Source organism: Chinchilla lanigera, unplaced genomic scaffold (genome assembly GCF_000276665.1).
Source record: "Chinchilla lanigera isolate Chin_1 unplaced genomic scaffold, ChiLan1.0 scaffold00005, whole genome shotgun sequence".
Taxonomy (NCBI): domain Eukaryota; kingdom Metazoa; phylum Chordata; class Mammalia; order Rodentia; family Chinchillidae; genus Chinchilla; species Chinchilla lanigera.
The window spans coordinates 4,394,104-4,408,904 of NW_004955406.1; the positions used below are offsets into that span (position 1 = coordinate 4,394,104).

General features: G+C 40.2%; 1 protein-coding gene across 5 annotated transcripts in view; it reads right to left on the minus strand.

The window, feature by feature from the left end:
* The window catches only part of Rps6kc1 (ribosomal protein S6 kinase, 52kDa, polypeptide 1), a 159,996-nt gene that overhangs the window by 11,173 nt on the left and 134,022 nt on the right, over positions 1-14,801 (minus strand). The window lies entirely within an intron of this gene.

Genomic DNA, 14,801 nt, shown 5'->3' on the forward strand with positions numbered 1-14,801 from the left:
CATATATTAAACTGAGACATTTGTTCTTCAGTTGATAGAGGGACACCTTCAAGACACTATTCTTAAAAGTTACACGAACTTACAAGATCAGCATTTTGCTTAAGCTTTCTCTTTCGAGGCAGTACAGCCAATCCTGCCTCACAAACACTAAAGACACATTTTAGAAATAAAAATTCTTTATGTTAAAGAGAAACTTGAGAAAACATCTAAGCCAATATCAATCATTCTTTTACTTATGTGTTAGAAACCAGAGAAGTGAAATTCCCTCTCAGTGTCACACAGCAGCAGCATGAAGACCTAGTTTTCCGTCTCAGCTTCCCTCTCCTACAGAAGCAATTATTTTTTGACTAAAGAAGGAGCATGTGAGACACTAATTTATACATTTTGTAATTGAGAAATGCAGCCAGAGATACTGTTCTCAGCCACCACTGAAACTACTGGCTAAAATAAGGATCTTCAGAATAGTGTATTTATAAATTATCTGTTGTTACGCTATCGCTCTCCAGCACAAGTTCCTGAAATGTAGTAGGAGTTTTTAGATGTCATTTTTCAGGTTTTTCCACAAATCAGCAACAATTCATCTCCCCAGTTGTGAGGCCTGTAGCCCTTAAACCATGTTTGCCATCTTGTCCTTTCCTAAGGGCATCCTATCAGTCGCTAGGCCTTGCCCATATCTGCCCTTTCGCTTCCATTCAACTAAGCAAACAGATCTTGTTATCTGACTACAGGGAGCCCACAACTTGGAAAGCAGTACGTGGGCATGGTACTCAAGTGCCAGCCCTTCCCACCAATGCTTAGTCTACACATACTGAGAGCTGCAGTTAAGATGCCTTCAGCTTTAAGGCTTCAAGCAAAGGTTGTGTGGGCTGGAGAAAGAGAAATAAGTCACTCTTCGTAAAATACTGAAATTACTCCATTTCGGCAGCCCTTTCTCCATACACCTTTCTCGGGGCTCCACAATAACCTCAGCTAGGTTTCCTCAGCTAGTTAGTAAAAAGAAGACAGATATTAACTAATTAAAACTATTGTCTGGGTAACTACAGACTCCAATCTTTCTAGAAGCATCTACACTGATATAACAGGTACTTGTTTTAAAAGCTGCTAACTACCTATCCAGCAAGAGGGGTTTAACCATGTAGGCTATAGCATACCTATATGACCGAATGCTACTGCGTAACTATTTTACATGATGCCTTCATATACAACTGAAGTATGTAAGTACATGTTTGCATATGCTGTTTTTAAAAAACTATAAACAGAGCTGAGGACGTAGTTCAGAGGCAGAGTACTTGCCTAGCATATACAAGGTCCAAGGTTCAATCCCCAGCACCACACACACACACACACACACACACACACACAAAGTGAAAGCTATAAAACCGTAGGAGTCTACTTTTTAAAATACAATTTTTTTAAGATTGGTGAGAAAATATGTAGCAATTTGCTTCCAGGATAGTTTATACTTAGTAACCTACATAAATATATCCAAGTAGTACAGTTAACGTACAGCAAGACAATGTGACTTTGACAGGTGGGAAGACACAGGGAAGACAAAGATGTAGGGCTGAGTTTTAAGAAATTCACCTGATCTCATCCACTAGACTCTACCGTGTTACCCTATAGATGTGTTACATCCTAGGTTACATTTAGCTGTACATCCTGTGATTTCTGATAATTAATAAGTCCCTGCCATGGCACTTGAGAAGGACAACTTCCTGGGGTCTCCCTTGCAAAGTGCACATGCCCCCTCATCCAGATTCACAGCCCTCTTCCCCACCTCCACCCTCCAGAGGGCCTGGAAATGTGTGCACAGAAAGCTGAGAAAGGGTATATATTCTCAGAAACTAGAAAAGAAGGAAAACTACCATAGTCCTGCCAACAAACAGAACGGTTTGCACAATTTCTCAGTCTAAACCAAGCAACAGACTTCATTTCCCTGTTCAAAATTCTTACATAGCTTCTAACTGGCCAGGAGATAACATTCAAATGTCTTGCTTAATCTGGCATGTATACATAGAGTCAACCTCCATCCCAAAGTCTCAAGCTATGGGGTTCATCCAACCCACATATACCATGCAGCACAAACAAGGTTCTACACCTGACGTATCCCTCCACAGATGCTACGCTGTGGTCACACTGTAATACTAAGGTCAGTTTTCCCACTAGCATTGTTAATGATTTTATCTTTTTGCTCAAGAATTTCAGTGTTCCATTGTCTTTAATCAGCCAGCAAGTCATGTGTATTTCTTAGTTTTATAAAGGTTTCACAACTCAAGATCCAAAGTGAATGACCTCAGTGCCACCAAGAAGCCTCATTTAGTACGTACACACGCTTTACAATGACAACAGTCGTAGTTACCACCGTAGCTAGCAGCCAACCTTCACAGAAGGAACCGTGCTTAGCACTTTCCGTGAATTATTTAAAATGTCCAAGCAAGTTTACGAAGAACGGATGTGAGCAGGGTGACTTTGGGAGAGAGAATACTGTATTTATGTGTCCAGGGAGGAGAGGGCCATGTGATCCAGACAAATGGGAACACTGAGAAAATGGCTCTGGGGATCAAACATGTCCCAAGGAGCCCTGGACCCTCACCCCCAAGTCTCTATTCATAATGAAGCTCCTTGGGGCTGGGGATTTAGCTCAGTGGCAAAAGTGCCTGCCTGGCAAGCGCAAGGTTGTGAGTTCGGTTCCCGGTACCGGAGAAAAACCAAAAAAAACCAACAACATAATGAAGCTCCTTGTTAGAACTGAGCAAAGGGCGGCTGAGGTGGGTTTGTATAATTAACAGTAACACAATCCATAAATGCACCTTTCAAACTCAGCAAAAGCCCCAGTTGCCATCACCACTGTAGCCTTGGTCATCAAGATCGATGCTACGCCCATTCTCCCCCACAAACCCTCGCGGGACTGTGCACCCCAGTGCAGAGCGTCAGTGAGTGTGCAGGGTTAGGGAGTGCTCTTGAAGCCACTTTGCAAACACAGTGTGTCTTCCTGAGCCTAAGAGATATTGGTATGTGCAGGAGGAAGTGAGATGTTGTTTTATTATTAAAAAGAAACACGGACCATTTATGGAACACAATGTAAAATTTGCATGGATTTGCAAGATAAAAAGACTTCAAAGAAACCCCAGTCCTGGTTCTCTAGTCCCCTGGGATGCCCATTTCACATCACCTCTGCAGTCAGAAGCAGCTGGGTGGGAAAATATGAGAGGTTCTTCAGGAGAGGAACAGGGTGGGGTCCTTTATTGTTTTCTGCAGACCTGCTAGACTCATCTAAGTTGGCTGGTTTTCTGCTGCTCTTAAGTCCCTGGTAACTTTTAACTGGGCTCCTTACCAGGCAGACAGTGACCAACACGCTGCTTCACACACAGCTCCCAGTGTGGGCTGAGCCCACCCAGGGCCTGCAGTTCTCACCCACTGCCAGCTCGGTCAGCCGCAGGCTGCTGCCCGCAACCCCCAATTCCTCTCCGCCCTCCCTCGGTCACCACCCCTTCTTCCACCAGCAGCCTGCTTCTTTTCCTCTCCCCTCATTTTCTCTTCCTTCCTTCCTCTGCAGCTTTCTAACGGCTCCCAAGAAAAACTGCTTCCAGAAGCCTGAAGACAGCGAGGCTGAGTCATGTGTGATCTAAGTGGGCCAGTAAAGGAGGCTGACAACTGTAAAAAGGTAACTTTTTTTCACTGGGACATAAAAGTAAAAGTCACTGAATAGGTTTTAAATTTATCCCCTTAACAAAGCAGCTTGAAACTCTTCAAAATGACTTTATGTTAACAGACACTAACTAATTAATGTGAAATTCCCAACATAACCATGGCCCCTGAATTTCACAGATGACTCTAAGTTACAACTGAGGCTTCTGTATGTGCTCAGGGAAGATATAAAGAAGAACCTACCAAGAGCTAAGCAGCTTGACTCTCAGAACAAATGAAAAGAAGCCCTTATAGAAGTTCTTCTTTATTGGTTTGAAAACAGGAAAAAAAATTTTTTTTAATTCTCAGAATGAATGACTTTAGCTATCCTTCTAACATCCTTAAGAGCAGTATCTCCCAGGTTAAAAACATTAAGATACACACTGCAACTGGGCTGCTGAAATGAAGCCCGAGATGGTGTGGCTTCTGTCCTAAGCCTGGTTATTTGAAAAATCAATATAAAAAACTCAAGCACACACCAAGAGCGCTGGTTCATGCATAAAGCTACAAGATAGTTCCTGCATACACTCAAGTATATGTGCCTAACATCAGAAGTACAGAAATCTGTGAGGCTGTTAGCATTTTAAAGGATATGTTCTACTACTGCTTTATCAATGCTCAAAATATTTTCCTGACAGAGCAGAAGGTGTTAAATATCTGTACAAACCGCCCCCCAATATTCTACACTTGCAATTTCCCAGCTGAGTAAGCAGTACCTCTACTCCCCACAAGTGCGGTAGTCTTGTAAGTATTACGCAAAGGGATCTGCGGAAAAATTAACTGCTGCCTCAGAAAACGATTTCTCAGGTCACTTCCCTCAAAACTCGAGAAGAGATAGTGATATCCAAGAATGCTGGATTTTCATCATCGCAGCGTCAAAGTTGTGTAGTGGCAGGGCGATTGCTCTGCCGCCCTGTGGGCTTGTCTGGGGATGTCGCCCAGCCTCCCTGAAATGACGGCAGCCAGACATCTTTCTACCTCTTGTACCCTTAATTTTATCATCCTGAAAAGTGCTTTCAAAAGCACACATGAGCCTTTCTCACAACTTCTTCTCCCTCCATTAATTTAAGATGTCCAAAGAGTGAAATTAGGCTAAAATGAGCAGCAAGCATGCGTGAGGCTTCCTCCCTCCTTCCTGTCCACAGCCAGTCCCTTCCTGAGAACGGAGCACCTGGTAGCAAGTGAAATGTAGCAGTGTCACCAAATCTCAGTGTCACCATCTTTTAATGTAATGGGGACACAGAAGCACCTCCAGAACAGATTTCAACTCATCCAAAAGAAATTGGGGGTCATCAAATATGTGCAAACAGTTTAGTAAAATTAACAGAATTTCACTGTAGTACACTCCGTTCTGATACTGTAACTGCACTATAGAATCTTACTGATTCCTACTAATGATTCAGAGTATTGTATTTCACAGGTGAATAAACACATCTTAATGTAACGCAATGATATCACAACATGAAGTGTGCTTTGTCTATCTTTGATTGACTCGTGTTTAACACCTCATAGAACACTCTTCAACAAGCCAAGATATGTTTCAGAAATAATGCAGGCTTGGTCACCCATATTGCCAAAGGGCTCACTAAAACACAGCACGAGAGAGTTTTATAGGCCGTAAGACAGTCAAGAGTCTTCTAAGTTTCCCTCTGAGAGCAAGAAATGATAGTATTTAACCTGAATCGCAAAGGGTAACTATAATAAGCCGGCACCTGAAAAGTAAAGGAGGGATGTACAGAAACATAAACTCAAACCAGAGTTCATCTCTCGTATGGATAAGGGCACCGGAAGCAGCTAAGTGCGCACTTAGGCTGGAAGAGGTTTGAAAGACACCAGAGAGACACTGTGACCCTGGAATCCTGAAGTCAGGCCCAGCCTTTTAAGACTATGTGGTTTCAGGCGCGTGGACTTATCAAAGGCCTGGCTCAAAAATAAAAACCAAAGCAGGGCTAAAAATCTGTTGGAAACTGCCTTCGAAAATCAAGAAAACTGGAAAATTGAGGTTAAACTCAAGCTTTAAACAAAAACCAGTCTTTCTATAAAGTTTCACAAAGATGAAACATCTTCTATTTTAAACAGTTACGGTCTTGAAACATCCCAAATTCAGAATGTACTTTTCTATTAGAAGATGTTACTGTTAAACTGCTTTCCAGAGACAATCCATAGCCTCCCCAGCAGTGTGTTCTGCTGCACCATCATCCTGCCACGATATGGCAGGACACACAGTAAGACTCAGGACTTCCTTTCAAGAGAATTTCACCAGTACAAAAATTCTAGTTTAAAATAACTATCTCTCTTAAATTGTTTTGCTTAACTGTACATTTTTAAACCAACTGAATCTTAGAAGTCTCTTTTCTCACTCTCAAGTTCTAATAAAGCTCAATGAAAAAGTAGTAATTGCTGCAAATAATGTGTTTAAGTGACACTCCAGTTAAGCCAACGTTTAGAAACTGGAACAATTTATCACATAAATAATGGAACACTTTATCCAAATATCAAAATGATAAGCAATTTTAAAGCCACAGACCTATACATTCAAATGATAATTAATAGTAAGGGTACTTTCCAGGCCAGAGAGATAAATATAGTTTTTTAATGTCATGGAAGCTTTTTTGTGTAAACTAATAAAAAAAATTAGAATTTAAATACCTGAATTTGGCCAGGGATGTAGCTCAGTGGCGCAGCGCCTGCCTGGCAAGCATGAGGCCCTGAGTTTGATTCCCGGCACCAGAAAAAAAAATCTGAATTTAAGGATTCCAAACTCTGTTTTGGAAAATACAGAAATAATGAAAGATATTATCTTTTAGGATCAAAGAAAGGTCTCTGGTGAATAAGAAAATATACAAATAAAGGTGAAGTCTTAGCCTTCAAATTAATCACCAAGTATACTTTATCTAATCAAAAGAAAGCTGCAATCGCTGAATGTTCCCTAAATTCTTTAAGTGTTCAATAACACTTAAGATGCCGCTACGACTGGTCAAGAAGTTCACTTTCTTCCAAGGGAACCAGACTTCATTAATGGACTCAGGAGCAGAAAAACGCAGGTTTTTTAAAAACCTGATCCATCATTAACCACACACCTGGACCAAGGAAAAGAACATCTTTCTTCTGCCATGAGCATCCTGCGTCAGCCGGAGCTCAGAAACATTAGTACTGTGCTCCTCCTACACAGACAGTCCTTCCCTGCAGCATCTGTTGCTAATTGAAAGGGACTAGAATTACAAAATCCTAGTCAATTTCTCCCACCAGCTCTTGCTGAGTATAAAGATTTTCCATGCAGGGGCTGAGCATTAGTCTTCCACTACAGCTGATGACTAAAGAGCAAAGAGAAAGAAACAAGAAAGAAAGCATGTTTGTATCCAACAATATATGGAACTAAACTGTGGGAAGAGGGACAGCTAAGCACGTCTTTTATTAGCTCAGGAAAATATCATTCTATAAATACAACCACTCGCCTATAAATGTCTATTAACATCCTAGTTAACTAATCGGAAATGTCTTCTGTTTGGGTAGTCTCTTTTTGATATAGAACTTCAAAAGTAACTGTCAATATGATACCAATTGTGTCTTTTGTTTCAGGCTCCTGGAACACACAGGAGGCATTTAATAATGTTTGTTGAATAAATACACCAATCTTGCATTTTATAGCACTGTTTCAAGGGGTTCAAAGGACCTACAAAGGCCTCCTCATATTTGCCTTCTTTAAGTCTCACTGAGCATATGGATCAACATCAAGGCCTCTGCACTTTTATACGTTTAAAATGTTATCTAAGCACAGATAGAAGAGGGTGAGATCAGAGGTCAGCTGGATGCTGACTGAAGCATCCGAGGCCAGACGTGAGCTCCAAGAGTGGAGAGGAGGGGACCCAATGTCCCCTCTGCAGAGCACAGCAACTGCCTCTGCTGCCACGAGGGACACTGTAGGGAGACTGAGAACAAGAAGAAGACAGGATTGGAAAGAACTCAAAGTTTCCCCTGCCCCTGCTCAGTGTAAGGACTAATTCCCCGAAATGAGCTATGAACCTGTAAACCAGCTATAATACCTGGCTGGTGCTCTGTGAGATCATCAGTACCAGTTAGAAATATTTTTAAATGTAATCCAAAATAAACTCACATAAATGCATTACAGGACAACTACACTACCTCGCTTTCCCCAGGGTGTTATTTTAGATCTAAAGACACACTTTTCAAATTTCCATAAACAAGACAAAACCTTACAATTGAAACCAAAACTAAAAGCCTTATCAACTATGAGAATGAAATTTCTTTCAGTTTTTGCTGTTTTGTCTTTGTCTTTGTTTCTGTAGTGTGCAGGGCACCCAAAACCTTGAGCTTGCTAGGTAAGTGCTCTACCATTGAGCCACACCCCCAGCTCTTAAATTCTTATTTTAATTCCAGGTCTGCACCGCTCCTCTGATACCTACGAAGTGTCAATGTTTAGCAGTTTAAACTTTAAAAGTCTGAAGGCGCACAGCTATTCACGGTACCCTGGACTGGGAATGAGTTAGTCTGAACAGACACAGCTTGTTCACCTAAGCTGTCATGCCCTTGCAAGGCAGATCTTAATTCTCAGGGTGAAGATAAACTGGAACCTAAAATTTCTACTTCCTAGCCCAGCCTTTGGAATAGGAAGTTTGCTCATGTTTTCTTATTTTATATTATTTCAGAAACTGTGAGCTGTGCAAACCCATTTTCAGTTTCACAAAGTCCTCCAACATGTACTCGACTGCTTACTCAGGAGCAGTGCGTAAACTATCTGAAAGTTCCCCGAATCCCATCACTGTAACAGGGTAGCACGCATCCAGAGCGGCTGAGCAACAGACCGGCACTTTCCACACCTTCCTGCTCCCCTTCAGCTCCACCTCCTGTATGTCTGCTTCGGTGGCTCATCCCGTCTCCAGCCTCGCCGCCTCCTCGTTATTAATTCAGCTGGTTTTCAGGTAATTCAATTACCTGCACCCCTGGGGCCTCCGTATTGTGGGGAACTGGATGTGAGCGCCGCCTCCACAGAGCTAGTTCAGGCGAGGTTGGCAAAGCACCTCGTTCTGCTTTTCCCCTACTACCCAGCTCTGAATTTCTTGTTGTCGTGGTGACCTGGCAACCATGTTCTGAGCTTTCCTGCAATTAATCTGCACAACTTGGGTCAAAACTCCTTGATTTCACTTGATTCAGCACTCCGGGGCCAAGAATTACTTGTTCAAGGGAGTTATAGGTATCATTACGATACTGTTTTCTTGTGAGATAAAATAAGAAACAGATAACTACCATATGACTTATGGTTGACTGATTATAATTATAATTCTGAGCTCTATACCGTCTTGCTTACAGCTTCATCCTGCATTTCTAGCAGGAAAAAACCAACAGCATGCTCCATTTTCCATTGATCATATCACAACAACTCCATTCTGAATAGCCATCGGGTGTCACAGTGTTACCCAACCAAAGCCATTAAAGCTGATTGATGAGAAAAAGGCTAACTGAAAATTGTGAGCGCGACGGCACCGTTTTCTCTCTCCTGCTCTGTAGCTGTGCTCGGCAGGCAGACAGCAGCATGCCCTGCTACTAAAGGAGCTTCAGGAATTCTATTTGCTTTATCATCATTAATTTTTTAAAACCTTAGCATTTTCAAACATTTATTGCAGGAAAATACTTGCGAAGAAGTGCTCGGAAGGAGTAAGCCCGGTTACGTCACAGAGATTCAAACTGACAAGATTTTAGGGGGTACAGGAGTGGATAATTTGATCAAAAGTAGCAACCCCACTGCAGCAGAAAATAATGTTTAAGACTCAGCACTACATCACCTTTGCTGAATATCAGGAGCAAAAAGCGTTTTCTCACTTTCTTCTTTCTTCTTTCAAATAACTCAGCGGTGAGGCCAATTAAATGAAGAGTGGCCAAAAATCAATTTAGACATCAGAAATGAGAATTTTACTCTGCAGCTATTATTTAAAACAGTAAGTTCTACTCTCATATTCTTCGGAACACAAAATTTGCATCAGATCATAAAGAAAAAAGGTCGGAGTAAATAAAAGGTTAAAACTCACCTCCCCTTGATAAGCTAAGGGTTGAGGTAAAGCCCCTGCTGTAGTCTGGATCTGAGAGGTCTCCCAATGGCTTGGTCCCCAGCATAGCAACACTGAGAGGTGATGGCACCTTTAAGAGGTGGAGCCTAGTGGGAGGTCCCTAGATACTGAGGGCATGGCCTCAAGGGAGTCTGTGGGACCTGGGCCCCTTCCTCCTTTCCTTTGCGTTCCCTCAAGAAAGGAAGGGATCTGCTCTACTATACCACACCCCACCAGGATGTGCTGCTTGCCACAGTCCAACACAACAGCACCAACAAATCACGTACCTGAAGGTCCAAGAGCAAGTCCAAATAAACCTTTCTCTTCATACACTGATCACCTCGGGTCTGTTATGATGGAAAGCTACCACAGCCTTCCTCCACCAATGCTATCAGGAAGCATCAGAAATTACAGAGACACTGTATTTCACCCATTTGTATAAAAACTATCAATTCACCAACCTTGGGAATTTTCTAGTTCTAACAGCTCAAGAATTTCTTCTTTGGGGATGGGCCAATGCATCATCCACTACGATGCCAAGTAACAGGGACTGAACTCTTTGCCATTATCCTGTCTCATTCTTAGCACCAGTGACAAATCACATGCTGGCCTGACACTAGAAGTATGAAGTCAGAACTGCTCTGTTTCAGTATGAAGCGATCGTAACCCCGAAGCAAAGGTGAATGGCCAACAGCCAGAATCCGTGAGGACTCCAGAATACATCCTGCCTAAGGGTGGAGCCCCAGATGCAGACTCAAATTCTCCTAGAGACACTCCCGCTTTCTTTGCATCAGAGGGGTCTTCCAGGCTGAGGTCAGATGTGCAGCTTTGGAGCCCTTTTTGCTTGTACTCTGCACTCATCACAAGCTTTGTCAGCAGAAGAGGAGAAATACATCAGGGGATTTCCTCAGTACAAAATTTCCACTATTTTATAGCAAATCTGACGATCCTACTGGTTCACCTTTAGATGAAACAGACTTTTAAGGACAATAAGAACCAAAAGCAAATGATTAAACAGACTTGCTAATCATTCAAGACACTAAAATATCTCCTATGTATATGAGAGCTACTGCCAAAGTCTGCTTAAAAGTAAATGAGAGAGATAATGTTTGAAACCTAATACGTCATTATTACAAATATTGTATTCTTTTACAATTATTTATAGACCTCCCTCTTACCTTTTTCTTTCTACTCTAGAGAAAAAAATACACTAAGATTAAAGACGTATCTCCTGGCTATATCTTTATTTTAAAATATATATTTATATTATTCATTTGCTTTCCTCATCAACTTCACATTCCTGAAATTAGATTCTTCCTTTGTTGAATTAGACTCTTCCTTTGTTCTACCTAAATAATCCTTTTTTCTTTAAACAACTATGTTTGTTGAGAATATTAGTATTCAATTTGCACTGCATTTAAAATGAATAAGCTTCTCCTTTTAAGTGAAAATATTTTCCATAAATCCCTCATTTCAAATAAAAAAAAATCCCTCATTTCTAGATGATATACATTATGTACAAACTCCACAAATGAATAAAAATACACATTTAAAAGGTTCTTCAAATAAAATGATTCTTTTAACCTTACTAATGTTAGTTGAAAAATCAATACTTATCCTTGAGAGAAAATGTTTTGCCTTACTAAGATAATCTTGAATTTTGATTACATTTTATATAAAAAGGGTGTCAGGTGACTTGACACTGGGGATTTGATTTTATTTATACTCAACAGATCTATTTTACTACTATTAAACTGAGGCCTATAACATCTTCAGTAACTTGTCTAACACCATGCAGCGAGTTAATGCTTGCCCTGGGACAAATAGCCAGGTTTGATAACTCCCAATGCCATTTAAATAATCTAAATCTTAAACTTCTGAAGGTCTCGAGACACTTGAAGCCATCCACAGTCTGAGTCCTAGTTCTAATCATGAAATACCTAACTACCACACAGAGCACCATGCTTAGAAGGGAAGAAATCAAGGGGAAAGCACGTTTATGGAGAAGGGCAGAAGAGACTACCCCAAAAAAGTATATTCATGGATTATTTGACAGTCAGGCTAAAGAGCAAAGGATGGTAGTAAATAAATGTCATGCTCTAAAACTGAATTTTGCAGATACTCTTCAGCATGGTTTTTCTATGTTTCACTTTTCACCGTCAGCTGTGAGCTGTTTCCAAGTGTGAAATCGCCTAACGGAGGAAGCCAAGCTGTCATTTGACATCTGGGAGCGTGGAGATTGGGCTGCAGTGAGAAGCATTACGGATTTCTTCAATTTATACACATATTCACCTAGAAATTCTCCGGTCTGAAAAGTATTCAGTGAAAAAAAATAATGGAAATTTCAAGCATTTTAAATTAAAAGGTTCATAATTGGGTAGAAAATAAAATTGAAGACACTAGTAGGTACTATATCAACTTGCTTAAGACTAGAGTGGGAAACAAGTGATTATAAAGTATTAGAAAAATAACAAAATTTTACTCACTTGTGTTAGATCTCATATTAAACTTTCAAATATAGTCTTTTATGCTTTATATGGTTAACAGTATAAAAGTGTTCTTTTTCTGGCTGCTTTTTAAAAAATGACAGTTAAGAATGATAAGAAAAAAATACTTGTAAATCGAAGAAAAATTAAATATTTCCTTGATATTTTATTTTTCCTTTATACTTAAAATGCTGTAATAAAAATGTACATTATCAAATGATTAAAGTATATAAAATCCTTTGGCTAAAGACTCTGTGTGTGTGTGTGTGTGTGTGCGTGTGTTCACGTGCTGGATTCAAACAGAAATAAAATCAGAATAATTATAAGGATGTCCTTAGGAAGACAATACATAATCTGTTCCAGTTTTTTTTTTTTTTTGATGATTTCCCACAATGAGAAAGAGAAGAACCTGTCTAAAAGTCTCCTAATAAAGTATCTAAGAGCCTCCTAACATGGCAACTAGACCGTGTGTATTTATATTGTCATGCTACATAATCTGTCGCTGCTTTGTGGACCATTTCTTTGCTTTCTCTTTTCTTGAACTCCATTCTGCAGTATGAGAGGAACCCATTTACCATGAGTGATGTTTATTTAAAATAGAGCCTTGCTACAGAACCACCCTAGATCATCTGAGGATACATAGTGGACCTACAGGGAACGGGTTCTCCTTTGAAAGCAAGGCTGGGTTTGATCAGTGAATTCGTATTCTCAAGACCCACTGGATGGGTCTGCAGCTGCAGGCATTTACGTCCTGGCTTTTCCACAGATGTAGACAGAGAGAGCTCCATAGCTTTTGTCTTTTTCTTTTTGGATTTGTTTTCATGTTTAAAGAAGCAACTTTTTGAAAAAGGTCTTAGGTTTGTTGCAGAAACTTGTGAACACTGGACTTCCTTAGCCGTATACATGCTGAACTGACTAGGATGTTTTAAAATCTAAGAAAATACAAAGTCTAACACAAAGTTGGCAGAAACTATTCTTAAATAACAGAAGGTGATCATTTGCATTTCAAAATTTATCTATCTTGCTTTTCCCCTCAATTAGACCAAAACATGTTGATTCACAGGTTTCTGTGTGTGTTTTTTTCTGTTTTAAACTTATTTATAGAGCAGAATAATGGCCCCCCTGCTAGTTTGGCATTTGCTCAAGTTTCTGTCCATGTAAATCGAATCTGTTACTGGAAATTTTTCTCAAAATATAAAGGCACATCACCCACAAGATAAAGAGATATGCTGCTGATATTATACAGTACAGGGCAGGTGGGTAATGTTTTTAGGACAAATACGTGATAAGGATTCCCAGGAGGGAGGAGTGGAGGGTAGAGGCAGCATGCTGTTTAAACAGAAGTGGACGGTTCTCATCAGAATCTTGTGACAACTTTACTTTCTAACCAAACATGAGCTGCTTAACACACTTCGGAGTTACTCTCATGAAAATACTAAGGTTAGGGGTGATTAGGTGGAGGGCAGGGGGCCTTGGGAGGGGAATTAGTTCACCCCTGCTGTTTCAAAGGATATATCAAAAGAGAATTAAGTAGCCAATTACTTACTAATTTTTAAAATTTTTACTTCTCTATTTTTGTATTACTGGGGATTGAACACAGGGCCTTCGCACTGAGGAACAACCCTGGTCTTTAAAAAAAATATTTATTTTGAAACAGGGTCTCACAAAGTCACTCTAATTGCCCGGGTTGGGCTCCAACTTGCGATCCTCCCACCTCAGCCTCCTAGAGCACCGAGATTCCATTTAAACACTGAAATATCGTCATTAATCCCACCGTTTAAGAAAAGGGTGGAACGCCTACCTATAGTTTTTATAAGTATCACTGCTATTTGATCTCATAAAAACTGTAAGTTATACATTTTGGGTCCAAATCTAGTATTTTAAGCAAAAGGTGAGAGCACGAAAGAGTTGACTAAGCCCGCTGACTCTCTAGGGTTGAGATCATCTAAATTAGAATACTGGCATTACTCTTCTGTTAAGGCCATGACCGGTTTTATTTCGTCTTGTTGCTAAGTTAAGATGCCCATGGACAGGCAAAACTTTCCCTATTATTCAGTGCATGCCGTAATATTAGAACACTTGTGAAACTCACAAAGCTTCCAGGGACAGTTCTTTCATGCAAATAATTACAACAAAGCCCTCTTTTGACTCCAGGTTTTGTTTTTTGTTTTGGGTTTTTTTTTTTTCTTTCTTTCTTTCTTTCTTTCTTTCCTAAATGCTACTGAAGGACAACCTGAAAGAGGGCAGAAAAGGGGAAAAAAAAAAAAAAAAAAAAAAAAAATCTATTAATGGCATACTGCCACCTGCTGGTATACGATGAGAATCAAGACTGCGAACTCAAAATTTCGATATATCAGTACACAAAACTAAAAGTGTGCATCTGCTGATGAATGTATTGTTTTATCCCACATATATTACAGGTCTCAGTCTGCCAGGTACTCTGAATATTAAACAAAACTCCGCTTAAGACTAAAGATACATAATCTGCTATGATGTCAAAATGCCATGTTATAGTTTTGAATATAAAAGTAAAAATAAGAACAGGAAATAAGGAGTCAGTTATAAA